Source organism: Cydia fagiglandana, chromosome 17 (genome assembly GCF_963556715.1).
Source record: "Cydia fagiglandana chromosome 17, ilCydFagi1.1, whole genome shotgun sequence".
NCBI lineage: Eukaryota > Metazoa > Arthropoda > Insecta > Lepidoptera > Tortricidae > Cydia > Cydia fagiglandana.
The window spans coordinates 7453570-7472145 of NC_085948.1; the positions used below are offsets into that span (position 1 = coordinate 7453570).

Consider the following 18576-nt stretch of genomic DNA (forward strand, 5'->3'; position numbering starts at 1 on the left):
ATTTTTATGTACATGTACATTCAAGAAATTGAAAAAACAAAACAACAACAAAAAATTTTTTTTTTGCGAAGTATACCTAAACTCATATTACATTTTTTCTTTCTTTTGACCTCAGAAATGCGTGGTTAAAGCTATTCGGTTTCCTCATGTTACACCGTGTATACTTACAAACATTCCGTGTAGTTTTGGACATATTATAAAAGTTATTCAACGATTAATGCAGGTGGCTGGTAATAGGGCACTTTACCCTATGATAATAAATCTTCCTCGCGCTATCCCAGCTTTTTGCCACAGCTCATGGGAGCCTGGGAACTGCTTGGCAACTAATCCCGGGAATTGGCGTAGGCACTAGTTTTTACAGAAGCGACTGCCATCTGACCTTCTAACCCAGAGGGGAAACTAGGAAACTTGTTGGAATTAGTCCGATTTCCTCACCATGTTTTCCTCTTCACCGAAAAGCGATTGGTAAATATCAAATGATACCTATTTCGTACATAAATTCTTTTCAACTTTACCGTATGATAAGCTACAAAAAAAAAATTAGAAAACTAAGGGATTCAGATAGGTCATTCATTGGCTCCAGGGAACCCCTTAATGTGAATTACAGCATCAAAGTTTACGACAAAACTTACGATGTTATTTATATGTACCAATGTCAGCAATTATTGGTAAAATTGTGTACCTAATTATTAATTTCGAAAAATAAACTATAAATCTTCAAATATGAATTCATATCCGTTAGCACTCGCGGATTGGACGAATTTTGTGCGGCACTGGCACACACCCAATCACGGATCAATATTATAACGCGCGCCAATGGCGCGCGAGCTACATGGATCACGCGATCGCTAGTCAGGCGCACCCCCCCCCCGCCACGAACCTGTAGCTGCGCTGTCCGCTGCGCAGTTCATGAGTTCACATCAAAATGGCGCTCGCTCACTCGCTGTGCGTAGAACGTAGTACTTGTGTAAACGTGTAAATAAATTGGAGATAGCATACAAGAAAACAGGTAAATATAAGTATTAGATATACCTTTACTTTCTTGCATCGAATATCTAGTGAAATCTGCATTAGACCTCAAAACGTTATGTACTTCCAGAAAGGGTTCGCGGTTCAACTTTTTTAACGGTTTCCTCGGCGTCCTTTACAAAGTCCAGTTGATATCATGTCCTGTCCACGTCCAGGGTGGATCAGACCTGATCTACAAATCTTGGAGCAGCCGCTTTCGTCGTATGCCATTAAAAAAATGTAAGTATTTATTAGCTAAGTACATCTAAATTTAAAACGATATTAGTACATGCTTGATTGTGTAGGTTAATTAAATAGTCACCAACACTAATAAATTGTGTTATTTTTTCACAGTAAAACATGCCCGTTATTAAAATTTGGTCAGTAGACCAAACAATCAAGAAAGCTGTTCCAATAATGGACCCAACTTTAAAAAATATCATTGAAAAAGGTGAGTAAATCTAAATTAATTTGACTTTTCGTAATGAAATATTTTTTGTGTAATTGTAGAATGTAGTGTATTGTAGAATAGACTATAATTGGATACCTACTGTTAAGCATTAATGTGCTGACTCAAACCACATTTATTTTGCAGTATGATGTCAATTTAATAATTTGACGCTTGAAGTTGACAAGATAGAGCTGATGCTGAACCCTGGCTGTACCTAGTGGAACTCAGGTTTGGTGCAACATAGGCCCACGCTATTTTGATCATCCGTCACATAGAGGGAGAGCAATACCCAAGATAGAATTCATAATCCATTTTCTTCCAGATGAGGTACCATCCTAAATATAGTAGTTCCATTTACTAATCTTATTAACTTTTTCTTTTCCAGGAAACATTAACCAGGGTTCAAGTTGCAGAGCTATCCGAAATAGCTGCGCCTAACATTGTATTTTTAGGTGAGACTTAATTATTATTACAATGATAAAATGCCTTACCTGCGAAGCATAACACTGTATGTTTCATATAATTTATAATTAATCATAATATAATCTATATGAAATGAAACATACAGTGTTAAAACGTAAATGTATTGAATAAACCTGTGGCCCTAGTGAAAAAGGGTACAAGTGTCGCGCAGCTTAGTTGTAAAAGGGGCATGGAACTTACACCCTTTTAAAACTGCGCTGCCCGAGACTTGTACCCTTACTCACTAGTAGTGCCACTTAACGTAATACGATAAATTATCTTATTTGAGGAGGAAGTATTAAATTTGGGGGCCTATTATATTACCTGTTTTAACCATTATGTTTTTTGTCCACAGATAATGAAAATATAATTATATTACTTGCTGGTAGAAAAAACGATTGTTAGCGAAACTGAGATTCTGCCTACGTCGTTACAACTATTGATGGCGGCTTACTGCAACTTGAATATGGAATATCCAGTGGACTGTCAAAACACATTAGAATTTATACAAAGGTATATTTTTAAAATAAATCCTAAAGAAGGAAGTCATAAGTAATAGTTTTTGATTTTTAAGAAGCGTTTTTCTATTAAAAGACATGTCAAGATCGCTTAACTTCTTGCAAGTTCTTTCTAATGCTAAAAAAACTAACTATAATTAATGTCAGTAACAAACATTTTCAGACAATTCGTTACTTGAAATGGTATAGGTTTCACGCATTAGATTCACATAGGCCTTATTAACCGAAACTTTTATAAGACTAATTCATAAGAATTACTTATGTACATAAGATATAATTTATAGTGTCGTATATGTCTTCTACTTTTTGTACTCTGTCACAGAATAAATAATAATAATATGCACGTAGACGTGTATATACGCGTGTGCTCTATAATTTTAGTGTGTGAAAATCAATAAATTTATTTCTTTGTAATTTTGTTTTTTATTAAATAACCTCCAAACTGTAAATTGCTTGTTGTTTGTATATTATGACTGATAAAATTAGTTCGTTTTACATGTTATTAGGCGATATTTCCTAAAGAATTCAATACAAATTTTGTACATTTACATGCTATCGATAATTCTCAGGACTTTGCTATTAGCAAGTTGGTATTTGTTTTCTTATGTATTTTAATAAATGCAGTCTGCAGACAGGCTGCATTAATTAAAATACATAAGAAAAAAAACTAACGAATGGTTAATAACTAAATCCGGAGAATTACCGTAAATGTACAGAATTTGTATTGAATTTTACAGAAAAATATCCCCTAATAACATGAAATATTACCTAATTTTACAGGTAATAATACACAAACAACAAGTAATTTTACCTTGCCCATATTTAAAATCACAGTTTTCTTATGTAAAAATACATAAATTGTATCAGTAATATTACCGAATAAAATGGAAAAATACTTAAAAATCATTAAAAATACATAAAGTTTGTGGTAAAATCACATACGCAAACTGTAATAAAACACAATAATTTTGTAATATTACTGAATAAAAAGTAAATATACTTAAAAAAACATTAATAATAAATAAAGTTTGTGTAATTTTACAGACGAAATCTGTAACAAAATACATAATAATTCGGTAATATTCCCGAATAAAAAGGAAAAATACTTAAAAAAATCATTAATAATACATGTACTTTGTGTAAATTCACATACGAAATCTGTAATAAAACACATATTACTTCTGTGATATTACCAAATACAATGTAAATATACATAAAGTATCATTAATAATACAAAAACTTAATGTATTTTTACATACGAAATCTGTAACAAAACACATAATAATTGTGTAATGTTACCGAATAAAAAGTAAAAATACTCAAAAAAACATTAATAATACATTAAGTTGGTGTAATTTTACACATGAAATCTGTAACAAAATACATAATAATTCGGTAATATTACTGAATAAAATGTAATCATACATAAAAATCATTACTAATACACAAACTTTATGTATTTATACATACGAAATTTGTAACAAAACATACAATTACCCTGTAATATTACCGAAAAAAATGTAAAAGTACGAAAGTGAAATTTTACGGATATGTAAAATTACATAAATGAGATTTTACAGATTATGTAAAATTACATAAGTGAGATTTTTACATATCTGACAGTATGATTATGTAAAATTACATAAATGTAATTTTACATAACCGTCAATTTGTTTGATTATGTAAAATTACATAAATGTAAAATTACATAATAATGAAATCAGGTCGATATGTAAAATTACATACGCCTTGTAAAATTACATAATTATGTAAAAATACAGAAAAGTTAGGGCAACGAAAGTTGCCCTAAATTTATGTAAAATTCCCTGAATATTTTTAACAGGGTAGCACGAATTCTTAGCACCAAATACAGTGGTCGGGTCGACGTCTTACATAAAAGTGAAAAATTCGGCAATCTCTCATCTAGAGCTCGAAATATGCCTTTTATGGCAGTCGGGATTTTTAAAAGCTCTTAATGTCGATAAACATCTGATTCGCTCACGAATTACTCTTTAAGAAATACTACCTCGAGGTTTGTTCGCATGAAGCATCTCCGGGTACCTTTTTCTAAGTTATAATGGTGTAACACGTTGAAACATTTTTGTAGTTTTAAATAAAAGAGAAGAAAACACTAAATACTGAAGGTCAAATTCAGCATTGCAGCCAGCTGTATCACATTGCTGAATTAGGTGGCAAATCATTTTCAATTAAAACTGCAATTCCTTTTTTATTGGGATTTTGACCACAATCTCACCCGATGGTAAGTGACGATGATGATGTTTCTTAAAACATTGACTAATGTTACATCAAGAATTTTTGCTCCTATTTTTGTCTTAGTCCCCAAAAAGAGTTAGATTAGTAGTTACAGTTACAGAACTTGAGTAAAATTGTATACTTGTAGCTAAGCATGTAACTATTGTAACTACGCTAGTTGGAAATCTTTTTAGACAACCTTTAAACGAAGGAGCTTCTCTTATATTGTGTGATTTTCAAAATTATTGGTGTTCCTAGAGTCAAACACTCGAAGTTGATTTTCACCCAAGAAATAAAAGTAAGTTAACCTTATCTAGTCCAGCACGATTCATATTAACCATGTCGTAACATGGTTTTTAGTTTCCCTACAAGTATATTGATGAAATCAATAGGTTCACGAAACGGATGTGGGGATGAGTCACCGTCATCGCGTCTTTGACCGACCTCATCTTAATATTCCGTGATGATTCACGGCACAAGACAATGTCTGAACTATTGACATTTCACAGAAAATTGCTCATTAACTTCTTTAGATTCATTTGTAGTAGGTAAAAAAATTATAAAGAATTAACTAAAACAGTAAAAATGTCATTCTTCTAATTTCCTTGGTGTTTTTGACGGATTTTATTAAGTAGCCTACCAACTCACATGAAACTCAAAATTATATTGATTATTCATTAATTTCATCGTCAATCAGAAGGCAATTTCCGTGTACTTACTGCCGAATATATAGGCATCCTTCATGTTGCGCCATAAAACGCAATCATGATCATTTCCCATTTAGTCATTAACAATCCTTCTAAGGTATATCCAACGAGTAGCGGGTGTTCTCAAAATGCAAATTCTTACCATAATCATAAAAGAACAACAAAATACTGTTGACAAAATACCGTAATCGTCCCTTGCACGCATAAAGTCGTAAAAGTAACTCGTCACAGCGAATCTTGCGGTTGTTACGTTTGTTTCGAAAGCTCTGACTCACTTTAATGATGATTAATAAAACATCTATTAATTTTATCTTGATTTAGAAGAATGTCGGCGTTAATCATCTCTTAAAAGATCCGCTACCGCCTTTGAAATGCCTTTAAAAGTGAAAACACTTTATTTATGCGTTTATATTTTATTAAACCTTTACTAAATTTATAGTTGATGTATCGTAAAATCTGCTAGTAATAATGAGATAATTCATTTCACACTAAGGCTTCAGCATATGGTAACAACGTGTTTTTGTTATTTTACATAGACCTCACATTTTACTAGTCTCCGCTACACAATAAACTTAATTGTTCGACAACTTATTAATAACATTGTATCGAATATCACACATCCGTTTACTCAAGTCATAATTACGCACAAAAAGTGCCACTTCAAAGTTAATAATGCAAAATTCCACAGCATGCACAATGCAAGCAAGTACTACAAAAACCTTCGTTTGTTGCAACTTAGTCAGCGTCCCGATAAAAGTAATAAACTCGGTATCTATTGCTCCTTCAGCAATCAACATTGTCTGCAGCACACTAATTAACAACGCAATGGTATGTTCGCGGACAAAAGATTTCACTCCCATACATGTAAAAACGAGTAATCTATTAAAGGTATTGAGTCTTTGCTTTTAATGGTCGAGAACTATTGAACTATTGAACCGGGGATCAAAATTAAATGGAAGAGCTATAAACGTTACTAGTTGTTCTTCGGTTTAAAGGGTGGCAATTAAAATTTATCACAAGGAATAAAAAGCAGAAACGATCGTTATTCCAATGGTAATTTTCCTCTATTCAGGACGTATGAATAACTAAAGTATCTTCGTCATATTTTAGCCAAGACTTTTGAGTCATAAATATTGTAATGGGTAAAGTTTGCTGACCAATGTTAGCGTGTGGTGCAGTATTTGAGATAAGCACAGGATATAAAACTTCTATGCAAGTGTCATGACAATCATTACCTAGTCCTGCACCTTACTGACTTGTCATCAACTGTATCTACAGTACTGGGATTTGTAGTGCAACTCAAGTAACTAAGGATAACATTCCTTTTCTGACCGCAGCTGCACTACTAATACGAACGCGTCGGTGTTATTGTCAATTTCCATAGTATGCTGCTGTCGTTGGAAATGGACTGTCACCTTAAAGAACTATCCCGATGGCGTTATGTTGGGAAAAACGTTAAGTAACAAAAAATTAATTTAAATGAGTTGAGTAATTCAAATATGTAGTACTTATAGGGTAAGCACAAGTGAAGCTTTCAATCTGCTTTTCGTGGACCGTGTTCCTTAATTTTATTTACCAATCGTAAATTTTGATTTACAACCCCGATGCGCAATGATGGTTCAGATTCTTTGTTTGACAAGGTAATTAAATTAGTGTGTGGACCACCTGGTTGGAACCTTGTTGCCCTAAATCGATTGTTAACTGCTTCGTGAAGCCCGGTTTACAACTGTTGCACACATTTCGGAATAATTTATGGCTGTTGAGCTGTTTGCTCCTTCAGTAAGATCATGAAAGAGTGATTTGGCTCTAAAACAAAATTGCTTAAGATCGATCTAAAATTCTAAACTCTGCAGTACAATAAATATTTTACCTACTTTAAGACCGGTACCACCAAAAATTTCAAAACTATAATTTTTAAACTAAGTAATATTGAAATTTGAGTATGTACTTAACTACATATAATTTATGTGTTTTGATTTCTCGTGTACTTACATGGAGTACATGTTTTAGTGTCTAAATATAACTTTGGATATGTAAAAGTTATGGAGCAAAGACAGTTTTACTTAAGTTACAAAATGCCTGAACAAGTCATCAATCCAAGGGTTGTTGTTACTTCGAAATTAAAACCTCACAATCAGCTGTACGGAGCCCAAAAAATTATCGGTACTTACTTTGGTACTTATAAGGTATCAACATAATTTTCTAGTTGAGTAAAAAAATCATTAAAAGTCCTTAAATATTTACGAATAGGAAAAACGCATAAAATGTATCCCTTTGGAACTGTTCTTGTATTTAACAACTTTAATTAACAACATGTAAAACTGAATATGAAATAAGACATCGGTTACACGCTAATTCTGGCGTCAGTTCAGCCCCTCAATCTGGTCAGACTGACGGGAGAATTATCGTGTAACACGCGGACTGATGGACTGACGGTCTGGATTGATGAAAATTTAAATTTTTAGATAATATTCATCAGTCCATCTTGAATTACGGATAACTGATAGGAGACTGATCGTGTAACCTCTTTGTGTCATTCTCGCGTCAGTCACCGTCCATGCAACAATGGAATGATGGACTGAACTCACGCCAGATTTAGCGTGTAACCGATTTCTAGTAATTTTATCAGTCTGTTGTCAATCTGGGCTGATCGTGTAACCGTGTCCATTTTCCATCATTCTAGCATCAGTCAAAACTCGAATGGACTGATGGACTGAACTAACGTCAGAATTAGCGTGTAACCGATGTCTAAGGTCCTATTCCACACAATAGCAGTTGACGTGAATACTCGTAGTCAAACTACGGTATTTATCAAGTTATTGTACCGCCTTTATAGTTGCATCAAATACGGTCTATTAATGCGTATTGAGCCTTTTGTAGTGAGAAATAGCCTAGTCAGCGTGTGTCCATTCTGCTTTCGGCTTTCTAGGAATTTGTCGGCGTTCGAGAATGTATCCTTTGTTAATATTAGCTATAACTGATGGTATAATTGTGTTTGTATTTATAAACGGTTAATTAATCACGTTAATTTATTGTGTTAAATTTAAATATGTTTTAATTATAGTATAAATGAAGAATTTTTTTATAAAAAATTAATTTTCTCCCGATCTGCATTGTTCATTACTGAGTCATGTACTTCACTCCTGAGAGCATACGCAAGTTAAATTAAAGGCAATCAAACCTAAATTCTGATTGAACCGTTATCCATATAAAAATAGAACACAGAATATATTATACCGTGTGATAAAATAATTATATCATACACACCAGGCTGTTAATTATCACCCACAAGAGTGACATCTTTTGACGTGATAACGTCTTATAAATCGATGAACACTGGTAGCATGCACGAAGAAGTGTTACGATGGGGACAGATCTCCATGGTAACGTATGCTTAAAGTTTAAAGTACCTATGCAATTTTTCATCAATGTTTTCTCATGACGTTTTCACGCAAAGTTATCGTCCGTAAACCAACTTTACAGACAACCATGTTTTTTTGTTTTAAAATCTGTGTAAGATATTTAGTTAAGTATAGTTATGGGTAGCAGACAGCGTTTAAAATTATAAATTTAATTTGCTAATTAGTAATTAACGATGGTAAAGGATGGTTAATGGTCTGTAATTCGATAAGAACTTCAATGAGTCGATCTACTAATCTGTGAAAACTACACAATTCGGCACTACTTTGAAAAAAATCTCGTATCTTGTTCTGTCAATCAAAAGAAAAATGTGGTATCTATGTATAGGATGCATACAGAGTTACTGCCTTTCAACTTTGAGTAGCAGTGAGATACGAGATTTTTTCAAAGTACTGACGAATTTTCAGATAACGCGAGACACAAAAACTAAGTACGTATGAGTAATTTTCTTCATCATTCCTGGTTGACACCATTCGACACACAATACAAAGGTTAGGTATGTTTTCAACAAGATATGTGTGTCATTCTATGGAACAATGGAGTGTCTTTCCTTATCTTCCAACCGTTAACCGATATAGGAATGAAAGAGACAACATCAACGTCCCGAAAATATGAGGTCGGAATGTGTTGATAGAATGTGAAATATGAGCTGAATCATGATGGTACAGTCGCCATCAGATATATCGGAGCGGCCAAGGTGCTCACAAATATCTCAACACGCCTCTATTGTCAAGTCGTTAGAGTTCGTGTTCAGATGTTTCTGAGCACCATGGCCGCCCCGATATATCCGATGGCGACTGTACTACAAAATTATTGTAACAAGAAAATTATAGAAATGAAGGTTATCTCTCATTTAAATAATTATTAACTACAAAAGTATGTACTAAAATTAATGAATAAATATATTATATTAAAACATGCAACGATTTACATTTCAGATTGGTAAAGCACAATAAATATGTATTTTTAATTGCAAACGCAAGCGTTGTTGGTAATCTTCACACAGCATTTTAAAAAAATACCTAGGTAGGTTTAGATACCTAAGTAAAATTATGAAATATCATGACTAGTGATACAAATGTTTATCAATATTACCAGCTTCTGTAGGCAACTTATAAATAAATGATGATCACACCTACACAACTAATAAGAGTAACTCATCTTCATTAGCAATATACATGTAGGTACTTATAATCATTTAAGATATTTAATTAGGTATTTTAGAACTGTTTTATTAACATATAAAATTTTGTTTGAATAGACAACAGTGTAGCCACTATAACCAGATACCTACACCGCTCGTATTTCGCTTCTTTGTCCGATTAATTTTCCGGAAGTTCGTCCAAGTCCACTTTTTTAAAGCGATATTCTCGAAATTCTTTCAGGAAATTCGACGAAAATATGTAAATTCAAAGCGCAAATTTCTCTTTTTTTTTATTTCATCATCTGCACGGATATGATGGTCGTTCTTCCTGACGCGTGATAAAAGGTTGTCTGTCAATTTCTATTTCGCGCTGTTAAAAAGTGACAGTTATTTTACCACATGGATAAAGCCATCCATAATAGGTACGCTGGTAACATTGGTCGATAAGTAATTTTAACTTTTCCTATCTCTATTCGTTCCACCAAGGGTCACCAACTCCCTTGAAAATTACTTGAGCCCAGACGGAGCTATAAAGGTGATTTTACAACGTCATCTATAACTTAGTGGCTACGTGATTTAATCGGAATCGCTTTCAAGAATTACATAGGCGCAGTACATAATGACGGTAATAATAACAATTTAAATTCAAGTTCGCTCGCTAAACCGGAGCCAAATTATAATATACAAATGAGTGAGCAAAAATAACGAAACAGTTTATGTCTCGTGCGTTCCCACAGGAACGGTATGCGATGCGCTGGCACAGGAGACGGAGTGGAGACGCCATTGTTTAATATAAATATTTTACAAAGATACTGCAAAGACCATACTGTACTGTAGGTAGTGGCCCGTAGCTGTAGGTATCATTTCTAAGTTGCTTCGTCGTTGCTAAATAATTTCGCGATAATTATAAGATTAAGTGGGTGGTGGATGGTCATGTTGCTTTACAATTTCGTAAAATTGTAATAAAATCCTAAATTCTTTTAACTAAATAGAAACCAAATATTTTCTTGTTGCACTTTTGTAGCTATAAACTCAAACACCGCAAAGAAACTCATATTTGTGTCTACTACAACGTTTTAAGACTAAATAGAAGCCCCTTATTTAAGAAATTAATGTTATGTTTAATTTTAATGATGATTTAACTTTTATATACCGACATGTTATTTATGAAATTATAAATGTGCATACTTTTTAACTAGCTATGCTTCCATAGCATATCATCACACTGCGTTTTTTGTGCGATCTACAATGCTTAGGAATATATTTTTTACTAGCCTATTAGAGGGCCTGTCCAGCAGTGGGAACTACTGGACAGGCCTCCCCTATTTCCCGCCATTTGGCCCCGTCCAATGCACGTATGTATAATAATTACATGAAATAACAACTTTTACATGTCTATTTTAACGTGTTAAGATTCAATCAAACCCACCAATTGACGAATTATCTAATAAAAGTTCAGAGTTTTCCTTTATCTTATTTTTTTATATTTATTTATCATAAAGTACACAACAATTTTGTCACAAATTGTTTTTGTGACAAAATTGTTTATATTCCTCGCCAAACTGCGATTGCAGTTTGTTGGCGAGATCGCCAACGATCGATGTAAATATTTATTTTTAGAATAGATAATTTTAGTCGTAACCCGTCTCCACGCCACTCTCATTCCCACCAGCCTGATATATTAGGCCCTCGCTCGAATCGCCCCCGGCGCTGCGCGTCGATCTCGGGCCTTCGGGCTTGATAAAAGTTCCGGATTTAAAGTCAGGGTGAGAATTATATCGTTATTTTTGCGTTGTGAGTAAATAAAGGTAGAGCTTTGGAAACAGGTCGGTAAATCAGTGTGAACCATTTTAGATACCTATAGGGGTTCTATGTTAATGCTAACATTTTTGAAATATTAAATATATTCTTCTTTATAACCTAGGTACCTAAAAGTTTAAAATGCTGCTTTTTTGAACGAGATTGTGTGCATGTTAAGCACAGAGTGTTCTATTGCGAACATTACTTGTAAACCAATCAACCCACATTTAAACATTAATCAAATTGAACCCATTTCTCTAAAAATAGGAGGCGTACCTAACCTCTAGCCGCCCAGAGACCTATAAAAAGGTCTCCTGTTCCATTCTAATTTGAACTTTGTGTTGACAAAATAAAATTTCATTTTGCTTGGCAAGGTTTGGCGTATGGGCGGGTAGAGGCTAAATATTTCACTTTCCCCATTTTCTCTCATCTTTTTTCCTCAGAGGGCTTACCTTTACCACACATAAACCACTTCAAATACAACTACACTTGTCCTACTTTAACTTTAAATCAAGTATCTACCTACTAATAAAAATACGACGTGCCCCTTTCTCTCTTCAAATTAGTTCCTCAGAGGGCGGACCTCCGTTATATACCGCTACTGAATGCCGCTACGCCTACGTATATTATGTAAGTGCGGGAGTCGCTACTGGCGTACGCGGCGGCCAATCAAAGGGAGGAGAGCCACATATGTGCTCCGGGCGAATGTTGGGAGCTGATCGTATTGTTTTTATATAAAGTGTGGGCTTGAGTGAAAGGGCTGCTGATTTGTTTAAAAATAATATTTTTGGAACTACCTATTTTAATTTAGCCGCGGCCTTTTGATATAGATTCAGGTTATAAAGACCTTTGGACATTCTCTACCAAAGCTTTTTATCGGCTATTAAGCTAAATAGCCCAAGCCCTCTCGTGCATTAGAGGAGGCCAGTGCCCAGCAGTGGGGCGTATATAGGCTGAAATTATTAAGCTAAGCAGACAAAAATAGTGTGGTGCGAGAAACCGTTCGTTCAAAACTAAATTTAGGGTTTGGACTGTTTTACACAATATGTTAATGGCTTCTTAAATGATATTTGAAGTTCTTGTAGATAGTATAATGGAACTGCAAACTCTACCTACCGACACATATGGATACCTACCAACGGTCAGACCTCTTGGTTGATCAAGCACGGAATCTCCTGGTTGATCAAGCAAGCAACAAAATATTTCAAGTGACTTTAAAACAATACGAACGTTAATATTCAATTGGCCAGCCCTGGCGATAGTGGCGATTAACTACCTATGTTTTACAGAATCACACGGTTCCACACCGATGGTTATTTTTGTGGGTCCAGCGTGGGCGACTTTCTACCACCTGGAGCGATCTCGTAGGTCGACTCGACCCACGACTCTACATAAGCCGTTAGAGCCTAATATTGCGTAACGCGGTGGAGGAAAAACAGAGCCGTTAAAATTGTTAATGGCAGTGTTGGATTTGGGCGCCGTGTAATTTAAATCGGATGTCAGTTTTGATAAAAAAGAACCTGGTATTACTGCATACGAGTATATACTTAATATATAACAGACCAATAAGCTTGCTTTGTGACGATTTCAAGAGAACAAAAGTGGAGAAGTGGCATTATGAACGTCATATTTTCATCGAATTTAAACCTAGGCTCTTCGCAAGCATGTCGCGCGAGTGACTTAAAACAAGTGAGTCTAAACCATAAAATTATTCAAAGTCATATTTTCATTAAAAAAAATGTCATTAATGCTGATATGGCCGGTTTACTAACGAATGGGCCAAAAACGTTTCCCAAAGTATCACATCCCAAACTATGTTTCCCAAATTATCATTTCCCAAAAAAATGTTTGGCAAAACAACTTATCGCAAATGTTCAGTTAGCAATAGTCTTTTTGGCAAGTTATTGTTTAGCAAATAATTACTTGGACAAGTTTCATTTTACCAAATATTATTTAGTCAAATGTATCATTAAGCATAACTTACATGTCCCAAAATATTGCATGGCATACAATTTACATAGGTACCAACAGAGAGCTTAGGAGGCTGCAGAAAATGTAACGTCAAAAAAAAACATTCTATTCTATTAAAGCAAATAACACCAAAGTAATCATTGTAACCCAAAAATAGTAAATAACCACCAATATTTAAACCACATTTTAGTTTAAAATGTCATGCAAATTTTTTACATCTCGTTATACTATTAAATTAATTAATCCACTTCGATGACCTTTTTCTGGTACATAGTATTTCGTTTCTGTAAGGATCGCAGTTCTAACCTAACCTAACCCACTTTTCTAATAGCATTTCGATTCTGTGAGGGTCACAGTTCTAACCTAACCTAACCCACTTTTCTGATAGCAGTTCCGTTTTGTGAAAATCGCAGTTCAAACCTAACCCAACCCACCCAAATTACGTAGAATTTAACGTACCGATATTAACATAACAAAAAGTACAAATTTAAATAGAGATGCCTATTTGTCAAATTTGCAAAGTGACAATTTTGACCAAACATCTTTTTGGAATATAATATTAGACAATAAAAAACGTTTGCTAAATAAATTTTTGTCCTAATAACATCTGACAAAGTAAAATCATGCCAAATGATAATTTGACCAAATAAATTATATGCGAAGTGTGACTTTGCTAAAGGTTCCTTTGGGAAATGAAACTATTGCGATAAGTTTGTTGGGAAGTGAAATTTGGCGAAATGTATCTGGCCCAAACGAAAGTACACCGATATGGCCACATTGGCCACTCTACACATAGTAGGTCAGGAAATGAATGCTCAAAAAACGTTGTAGAGGGAAATGCTAGGAACACAATTTTTGACTCCGTAACTTTGTTTGGACTAGTTAGGAGGTGAACATATCAAAAGTCCCCGGCTGTAGCCCCGGTGCTGCGGGGTAGAGGGGGGTAAGAAGGTCGAATTTTTCGGTTTTTCATTGATATCTTGGAAACTTTGCGCCTTAGCGACATGACTACTAAGACAAACCGAAAGCTGATAAAATTAGTTACAAGTTTTATCCAGTCAAGTTTTTCGATATCTTGAATAGTTTTTGAGATACCCGCTCTTGAAAGTTTATTTAGGGATTTAAATTTTATCTTGATATCTACATCAGTGAAGCTGTTAGGCCATGTTTGGTATCATTTTCGTATAAATCGGGGGTGCTGAATTCATTTATGGTATCACATTGACACTATTTCGAAGTAAAACCAAAATTAAAAAAAACATATAATTTTCAAATCCCTCTTCACGCTTAAACAGCTGAACCAATTTCGTTGAAATTTGGTATAGAAATAGTTTCAGTCTCGACAAAGGACATATGATAGTTTTTATAACCAAAAACGTCTTTTGAGGGTGTGAAAAGTGGGGTGGAAGTGTGTATGGAGAGTCAATAACCGCTAAACCGGTTTAGATGAAATTTGGGGTGGTATACATCTGTGATTTAGATGAAAATGATACCAAACATGACTTCCAACCTTACCTTAAGCAGTATTAACCTCAGGAATTCAGTTTCGTCGACGAAGTTGAATTCCCCCCATACTCCATTTCACAACTTTAAAGGATGATTATTGAGATAAAAAGTATCTTATGTCCTGTCTTGGGACTCGAAATATCTGTACACCAAATTTCAATTAAATCGGTTGAGCGGTTTAAGCGTGAAGAGGAATTTAAAAAAAAAGATATTTGTTTAAAGTTCACATGTTTTTTCTTAGGAATGGTGTCAATGTGATACCAAAAATGAATTCAGCACCCCCGACTTATACGAAAATGATACCAAACACGGCCTAAGAGCTTCACTAATGTAGATATCAAGATAAAATTGAAAGCCTTAAATAAACTTTCAAGAGCGGAAATCTCAAAAACTATTAAAGATATCGAAAAACTTGACTGAATAAAACTTGTAACAAATTTTATCAGCTTTTGGTTTGTCTTAGTAGTCATGTCGTTAAGACGTAAAGTTTCCAAGATATAAGTGAAAAACCGAAAAATGAGACCTTCTTTCCCCCCTCTACCCCACAGCACCGGGGCTACGGCCGGGGACTTTTGATATGTTCACCTCCTAACTAGTCCAAACAAAGCTACGGAGTCAAAAATTGTGTTCCTAGCATTTCCCTCTATAACTTCTTATTGCTTGGCCTATAGCTTTTAGGTTATAGATAGTAGAAGTGAAAAATTCGGATAAATTTTGCACGTTGGTGACTTACTCCAATGCGATAATTGCTTCCTTGTATTTTGTACTATGGAGCAGAAATATTACCCAGTTTTTATGTTTATAAGATTATGATTAATACCTATTTTCTGCTTAGGAATATTTACATCTACAAGTATGCTAAATACCTACATACACAAAACCTATAATCAACTGTATTTTTTCCCGGCTGGCTTAGTGTAAACTAAAGTTGAAATAAAATATAAAAATAAAACAATAAAATTAAAGTTGTGAAATTCTTCCACCACTATTTCACTGGCCGGTTTACTAAATACGACCCTCGTTCCTCCGAGTTACGCGCCCCGCCCCTTTCCTGATTGGCGCACGGTAGCTTGATCCATCAAGCGCTCACGCACATCCAAATAGAGACATCACAGTATTATCAATATCAATAGTGTATTTCCGACATACCTACGCAATGTCAAGAGCCTTTATTAAAATGTGAAATAGGTGCGCTATCCTCGTGTATTCAATGATGATCCCTATGATAGTTTATTTTTGTATGGAGGAACTGTCACGTAAAATGATTGTAATTTTTTTTGGAAGTACCTTTAGCACAACGTATTGCAAAGCGAATTGGAGAAACTGTCGTAGAGATCGTCATTCGACGTGTGAATTTATAGTCATTTTGATTATGTTAAAGTTGATGAAGACAATCACAGTGAATGCAGATTTTGATGACAGATCCAGAGATGAGTGATGCTTTCTACGAAATACCTGGCTTGAATTCGAGGCTCAGCAACGCCCGCGTTGCTCGTGTGATTATTAACTTCGAAAAGCTGAATAAGCTATTAAGGTAGCCACTGACGAGCCTTCCAACAGTCCAAATAGCGTGGCTGCAATCCAAAATCGGTCCGTGAATGTCAAAAACAACGTTTAATATTAGGATGCCGTCGATTTGGATGAATCCATTGTAACGGCATGCATTTGGAAGGCTCGTCAGTGGCCTGCTTTAGATATTTCGTTTCTTTTCCTAAGGAAATGAGTTTCGTCTACTAACTCCCAAGTCGCCAAAAAAACATCAGGTAAGTATGTACTTACTTCACCTGTGGCGCTCCGCTTTCAAAGTGTTGGTTTTAAACGTCTTGGACAAACAGCGCCGGCGCGAACTGACCTCTACAAACATATCAATGAGTGAATTGTGAATGAATGTGCTAACCACTATAGTAAAAAAGTGTTTACACGTTTTAGGATTATGACAACAACGCTTGGAACTAATAATAGATCCGTAGATAGTGGAGCCGGCGACCGGAATATACTGAACCACAAAGTTGATCCTTTTTAAGATGATCAAATGAGGATCTAAATTTTCTGCAGTGCAAACTGCAAATCTTTAGCAATCGTAGTTCGGATTGTCCTCCAATTAGTTGACCGTTTTCTATCAATGATTGCTATCTTGGCTAAGCCCCCAGACGAACTATCGTGGTATGCTTGAAGCCTAATGTCAAGCAGTTGTCTGACGAGGCTGGTGATGAAGATAAGGATAATCTAGCTACTCTTTCTGCTTTAAAGAGGTACATATTACTAAGCTTTGTAAAATACAAGGATATGGGCCCGATTCGGATTTTTAAATAGATATCTATTAGATATCTTTTAGACATCACCGAGATACGATAACGATATTTTTAAGATCTAACCTGACCTGTCAAATTTGACATTTGCGCGATTCTGGAAATACTCTTGAACGATTTCACAGGATATGACTTAGAGATCCAATTCACATCTAAGAGATATCTGACTCTATCTAACGTAAAAGTGACATTGGTTGCTCGAATTGCGCTGCAAAAGAGAACTAGTCGATATCTAAACTATAACGTATCTAGAATGGATCTAGTACGTGTCGTCTCTTGTGAATATCTTGAAGTTCGAATACGGCAGTATATCCTGTTACGTAAATCTCACAGTGGTTAGTTAATAAGTTGCAATTTTTTTTTTTCGTCTTCGGCGAACTAAAACTTTTAGGTAGGTACGTTTACAAAAGGTAGCGTAGTTATAACATTGTATATTTCCCCTTATTCATAGAAAAATCTTTAGATTCCATTTCTGGAAAATTAAATAACACGTAGGTACCTGATAAATACCTATGGCGACCCTTGAACATTGACTGTTCTCACAAAATTAACCGACTAAGAAGAAAACAGACCTGTACGTAACTACCTATTGCATAATGAACAAGGTTATCTATCCTTAAGCCGTGAGCTGACTCCTAAAACTATTGTGTCTACAAAACCTCATATGCATAATGTTATCAGTTATCGGCTCTTTTGTCGGCAGTCTGTCTGTCACAAAGGAGCTCATGACCTGCGCGCAAATATGATAAGATATCGATAAACATCTGACGGTTGCGTTATTTGGTTCAACTACTAGGAAGGTTTGCCTTTGTGTCCAGGCATGTGGAGATTTAAAAAAAATAGGAGCTCATGGGTGGGTACCTACTGTTTTAACCAAGTACCTAACTAGAATTTGTAACATGTACTATACTTTTAGTCAAAGGAACTAATTTGTTGCGATTATTAAATAGAATTGTGAACGTCACTTTAAAAATAGTTAAGACTTAAAATGGAACATTCTTTCAATTAAAATTTATGAAATACTCAG

General features: G+C 34.8%; 2 protein-coding genes and 1 long non-coding RNA gene across 5 annotated transcripts in view; 1 reads left to right on the forward strand and 2 right to left on the reverse strand.

Moving 5' to 3' along the window:
* LOC134672872 (cuticle protein 1-like) overlaps positions 1-18576 on the reverse strand; it is a 195652-nt gene that overhangs the window by 79028 nt on the left and 98048 nt on the right. The window lies entirely within an intron of this gene.
* Positions 1-18576, reverse strand: part of LOC134672401 (protein drumstick) — a 48610-nt gene that overhangs the window by 22269 nt on the left and 7765 nt on the right. The window lies entirely within an intron of this gene.
* On the forward strand, positions 913-2853 carry LOC134672698 (uncharacterized). The gene is made up of 4 exons (XR_010099373.1): positions 913-1009; positions 1100-1248; positions 1363-1911; positions 2277-2853. It is a non-coding gene; the product is annotated as an uncharacterized LOC134672698 (long non-coding RNA).